At 35.4% G+C, this 5671-nt stretch overlaps 1 protein-coding gene across 2 annotated transcripts in view; it reads right to left on the bottom strand.

Annotated features, from left to right (window-relative positions):
- The window catches only part of LOC121315742 (ras-related protein Rab-23-like), a 23193-nt gene extending 18122 nt beyond the window's left edge, over positions 1–5071 (bottom strand). The window contains exon 1 of one of the 2 annotated variants that reach the window (XM_041250112.1): positions 4737–5071. The gene's annotated coding sequence lies outside the window, so the exon portion shown is untranslated. Of the gene's footprint in view, positions 1–4672 lie in introns of both variants that reach the window. The other variant, XM_041250113.1, reaches the window with a different exon arrangement.
- Positions 5072–5671: the final 600 nt, after the last annotated feature.

Raw genomic sequence — 5671 nt, 5'->3', positions numbered from 1 at the left:
GTGCGTATCCAAATATTTACATATGTTTGAGATGATTTTGTTTTACTAAGGTCTAAAATCACAACACAACGAAATGTGCCATATTAAAAAAAATATCAGAATTCCTTAAAATATAAAACCAACCCCACGAAATAAGATTTTTTTTTTTATTTTAACATTAGTCTTGATTACAAATTGCACACAAACACCCATAAAAACGCAGATGATTTTATTATAAAATAGGTGATTTTCTTAAGACGAGCATACAGTGCCTTTCAGACTTAACCGCTGTGTCAAATTCCTCTGTACCGGGGGTACGCTCTTTATTTTGGACTGGCCACAAAAGGAACAATATAGTACACACTCAACTTTTTTTTTTAAAGTATTCTTTGACCTTTTAATCCCCTTTGTCCGGAAGAAATCCCCCAATCACAGCATTATATAAAATCTCGATTGAAATATTTGGGGGGCTTTAACGCCAAACCACTTGCATACAACAATAATAATTACACGATTGGTAGGTCTAGGTGTCAAGTAAACATACATTTTTTTAAATTATTAACCAACCTTTTGAGGCCTTGGAGATAGATGGGTTGGACTAAGTGACAAGTGGATGTTTTCACTGGTGCCTGGTGGTTTTTATTCAGTCTTTGCTAGGTTGATAAATCACAACGCTTTAAAAATTACTTATTTACATATTTGCTGGGGACTTAGTGCACATCTGACGCGGCTCACCTTGGGGCTGCATCGGTGCCCATTTTAAGCTGCCAGCCACTTCAGAGTAAAGGGGTTTGTTTTGTTTTGTTTTTTTTTTTTTTTTTAAACGTGTAACTGAATTAATAAAAATAAATGCGCAATCTTTATTATGAAAGGTTAGGACTGACAGGTGTTAAAAAATCAAGAAGCTAATTCTGGTGCATTAAAAAGCCTTTTTAAACGTTTAAAAAAAAATTTTAAATTTATTTTAGATATGTTTGCAAAAGCCTGTTCATTGTTTATTTTATTAAAATCTAAAATTACGGTTGACCTCCCTACTGTAACTTTTAAAATGTGTCCAGGTATGACGGTATCATCTCTTCTGCTGTGCCCTGCATTGTTTTAAATTGTTTCTTAACACGGGCCCTGTAGTGCTCCATGTGGTCCAGTGTAAACTGCAACGTCAGTTTGATAAATATCTGGGTATTCCAGAACGCAAATAAATGATTGAGATATTTTTTATATAATTTTGAGAGAGAGAGAGAGATCTGAAGCTGAAGGGCTATGCACACCGGACACGAATGACGCAAGCAAGGGAATTCAAGGTGAACAAAGTATGCAGCACACCGGGAGTGGTGCTCCCCGTCACTCTGACTAAAATTAAGGTGAAATAGAGAGATACACATACCATCAATTTCCAACTGTCCTGCTATTTCTTGCCATGTGACGTCCTCTTTTTTATTGTCTATAACCACTGACACTAGTTTTAATTATTTTTTATTCGCTTGCCCCATACATGGAGGCACGCTCTCCACTTCAAACATACTATCTCCAGTTCTAGATTAATTGTCAACAGCTCATTTGAAAGGGAGGAACTTGGACTAATTAGCTTTCATTTATGAATTTACTTAAAATGTGCTATTCTTTTAAAAAAAAAAAAAAAAAAAAAAAAAGTCCTAGTCATGCCCCCAACTTTGCATACCACAGCCCTAAAAAGTACTTGCTATAATGAGGTTTAGAAAATAATTTGATCTCAGATTCTGGGTAATATGCTGGTATATATTATTGACAGACAACAAACAAGCAACTAGAAAGTCAAACCTTAAATCCATCTGTTCTATGTATTTGGGTTTCTTCAAGGTCCACAGTCCATCTACAGAGATGCCATTTAAACAAACACAATACTGTGAGATGTTTCTGTGGAATCAGTAAATTACGCTAATGTTAAAATATACACTACCGTCTATTTGCACAGATACAATAGAACATGTGTCAAAGTCCACTTGTGCTTGAGTTGTTTTCTTTAGATTAACGTAACTGAAACACATGTATTACTATCAGTCTCTAATCATATTGACCACATTTATCAACCCCTTCCATTGAACAGATGTTATCTTGTGCACAGAACAGACTTTTGCATGCAATGACACCTCTTGTATAACACTAGACATGTCCAGCATAAAGTTGAAAAGGTAGACCAAGCTAATCATGCTATGAAAAATCCTTTATTTTCCATACACCTAAATGCTGTACACACTGTATGATTTGGTTCCAAATTAAAATTTCCAGACAAAATCTGAAGGGGGTCGGAGCCCTTTTGGAGTTTCCACATCTGTGTCATTCTATAACAAATTATAGAGATTACTGGCACTGCTATCATAGTAATGAAGTAAAGCAATGAAATAAGCAAAGCAAAAGTCAGAACATAATTTTTAAAACAGCCCGGAGAACACAGATTGATGAGAGTATAGGACTCTTCTGTGAATGGTAACAGAATACAGTACCTGAGCAGCTATACAAAATACTGTAGCCATTGTTTCAGGGCTATCTGCTCTTACACTACAGTATAACAGTATATAGCATGACATCCCATCTATGCAGACAAATCCAGATGGTCTCTGTCATGAGGTAGAATCCCTCCTAACTTCAGTAGCTCTACTGCAGCTGTGGAAAAATCTTCCTCTTCAGGGTATGGGCATTGAAAGTGCAGTAGTGTTTCAATCTTTTCTATAATTAACTTTTATAAACAAGCATTTTAAAAGCTTTAACCAAGTCTTTAAATGCTGTTAATTGGTAGCTATGGCAATATTGAATTAGATTTCCCAATGGCTTCAATAAAAGTTGTACATGTACTGCATGCCTACTGTTTACATGATGTTAAATAAAATGTTTAAAAAACCCCACATATTTAGATATTTTATTAATTCTGTCTCAAATCTAAAATTCTAGATGATGCAAAATTTTTGGTCACAACTTCATACTGAATGCTTTAATTAATTACTTACAGGAGTGTCAATAATATAAATGATCAGGTAAAAATTCATTATAGAGTTAAAGAAAACTCCCATGACACCTCAACTGTTCTATTTTCCCTGCTGCTCTATGAAATCTTAACTACTATACTGGAATTCAATTATGTTTTGAATAAACTAAATAAAACTACACTGACATTAGTGATTTTGCAATTCACATTGATATCAGCCTAATTATAAAAGCTACAAAACAGTTATGACAAAATGAGGTAATACATGAATAAATCTATCCATTGAATATCCTACTATTCTTCGAATATGTGGCACAGGTGATATTGCTGTATAGATAATGTATTTCTGACTGTCTTCCATTGCATTGGCACTGTAGTGGTTCCTGTTTGATAAAATGAAAACTGAAACATTACCACAAAGGGCGGGGAAACTGTGTCTGAAGAGGTGCATTTTAGGCTTTCCGACTGAATTAGAACACACCATCAACGGTGGCACTTAGTAACAAGTCAATAAAAATATCTGCTTGAAAGCTGCAAGGGAAGATTTGCAAATTAAATGTTAATTCATATTGCCAACAAGAAATTAAAGTTATCCACACTGCTTTTTAGTTGGACCTGAATGACATGGCACAGTAGGTTTTATTTCAGTACAGTACTGAATGGGGCTTTGACAGTTAACTTTCCCATACACTATACTGTATACCTGAAGTTATCCTTCTGCTTGCAATACAATGAAAGCTCTTTAAACTTTACATATAAAAAATAGTATGCCCTTCATGAAATTAAAAATCTGTACTTCCGACAACAAAGAAATGCTTAAAATCAAAACAGAAAACCACAATTAAACCTGAAAACACATTTAACTGTACTGGGATCTTGGGATAGTGTGCAGAAACACTGGGTAAATCTGTAGGTTTTTAAGCCTAACAATTCTTTGACCATAATATTGCCATGGCCCTTTTGCCAAGACCTGGCGCACCAAATACCAACATCTCACCTCAACGTGAAGGAAAGACATTACATTGTATAGTTTTATAGAGCAGTCAGAGACAACACCTCCAATTCCAGAATGACGAAATCGAACCCATTAAGTGTTGGACACTGCATTCAAAATTTGTGGGACTTTAGCTGACAAAACTACATGGATGGGAAATACAATGTAAGACTATCATCTTAAACATAAAATGCAATAAAAGTCAATTGAAATTGCATTGGAATCTATTTGTATTTTTTAAAGCCAAATACTGATGTCAAAAGGTTGACAAACATAACAGATTGTGTAAAGGAAAAATATCACAGGAAGAACGTTTAAACTTAGGACTAAGTGGTCCAAACTGCAACACAAGTACCCAAGTTTATACACATGTATTAACTTCTTACATTCACAAATTAAAGAGACTGGTCAATTAAAATGCATATAAACTAAATTAATTAATAAGACAATAACACAATGTGTTTTGTCAATTGTTTTAGATTGGAGCAACTTTGAGGAGAATGTTGTGTAAATAATCCAAGGCGAGTAAATCCAAGACAAGAATGACAATGTTAAACGCACAACAAGCACGCATTAATTGCGGGAAATTACTACTCGCAGTCAAGCCTAATCAATTATGAACAACTAAATGTTTAGTCCCCCCCATTCTGAACACCGTGCACAGCACTTTCAATTTTTAACGAAACACAATTAAAAACCGTATACCTACAACTGTGTCAAAACATGCAGCGTCTCCTTACCTGCACCCAGTTGTTAACATGTCTATAGCAGCTGTGCAACACCACGTACAGTCCCTGCACTCACCCCCTTGCTTACACAAACGAAGATATGAATCCAGTTCCTCCCAAAATCGCTTGATCAGTCTGATAAATGATGGAGCCGTTTTGTTTCGACTCTCACAGGGCTTGACCACACTTGGCTCTCCCGACGTGTGCTGTAGTGGTAGCAGATGTGATTACGGTAATAGTACAAATTAGAATTAAACCTGCATCAATGAAAAAAACTACAACACTGTTTTACAATGACAAACTAAAAACATGAAGTACAAACGTCTGTTTAAAAAAAAAAAAAAATAACGTTTACGTTGTTCTCATCAGAAAACTACGCATACCAGCTTGACTTGTATCTACGGTACCTGACTTCACTCTCTCTCGGTTGCTATAAACGCCGAGTTTCCGGCGATAAACACAGGGCATAGACTAGAGGATATGACTTCAATCCATTCCCTTTTGTACCACACCTTCCTTCGGTTTATGTTGCTGAGAAGCCGTTTAGTTGGAGCAGTTGCATTCCTGCTAGACAGGCTGGTTTATCAGAAAGTATAACACCGTCCTTGTTAGCAGCGTTTTTGCATTCACCAAAAAGAAAGTTTAACGAGCTGTTGTTTATAAGTGGCTGGAATAATTCACTTTCCAACATACCTTTCTCTAGGAAATATTACATTTCACTAAGTCTTAAAATACTGCAACATAAAATCATTAAAATTGTGCACAAAAAAAAAAAAAAAAAAAAACAATTTGTCGAACAATATGCAATACAGTCTAAATCTAATCATTGATTAATTTATCCATGTGGCAACTGCTTTACTTTTCTAAATCCGACTACAGCACCAGCTCTGTGTAACTGTTGCTAAATTCGGGTGGTGTTATTAGCAAGCCGAAGAGGTGAGCTGCGAGTAATTTTATCTGCACTGGAGCGAAAATCGGAACATAGAGTATAGGTTAATTACAGAACGTTTT

This window comes from Polyodon spathula, chromosome 5, assembly GCF_017654505.1.
Source record: "Polyodon spathula isolate WHYD16114869_AA chromosome 5, ASM1765450v1, whole genome shotgun sequence".
Classification (NCBI taxonomy): Eukaryota; Metazoa; Chordata; class Actinopteri; order Acipenseriformes; family Polyodontidae; genus Polyodon; species Polyodon spathula.
The sequence above is the reverse complement of the archived record's forward strand: the minus strand, read 5'-3'. Positions and strand labels throughout refer to the sequence as shown.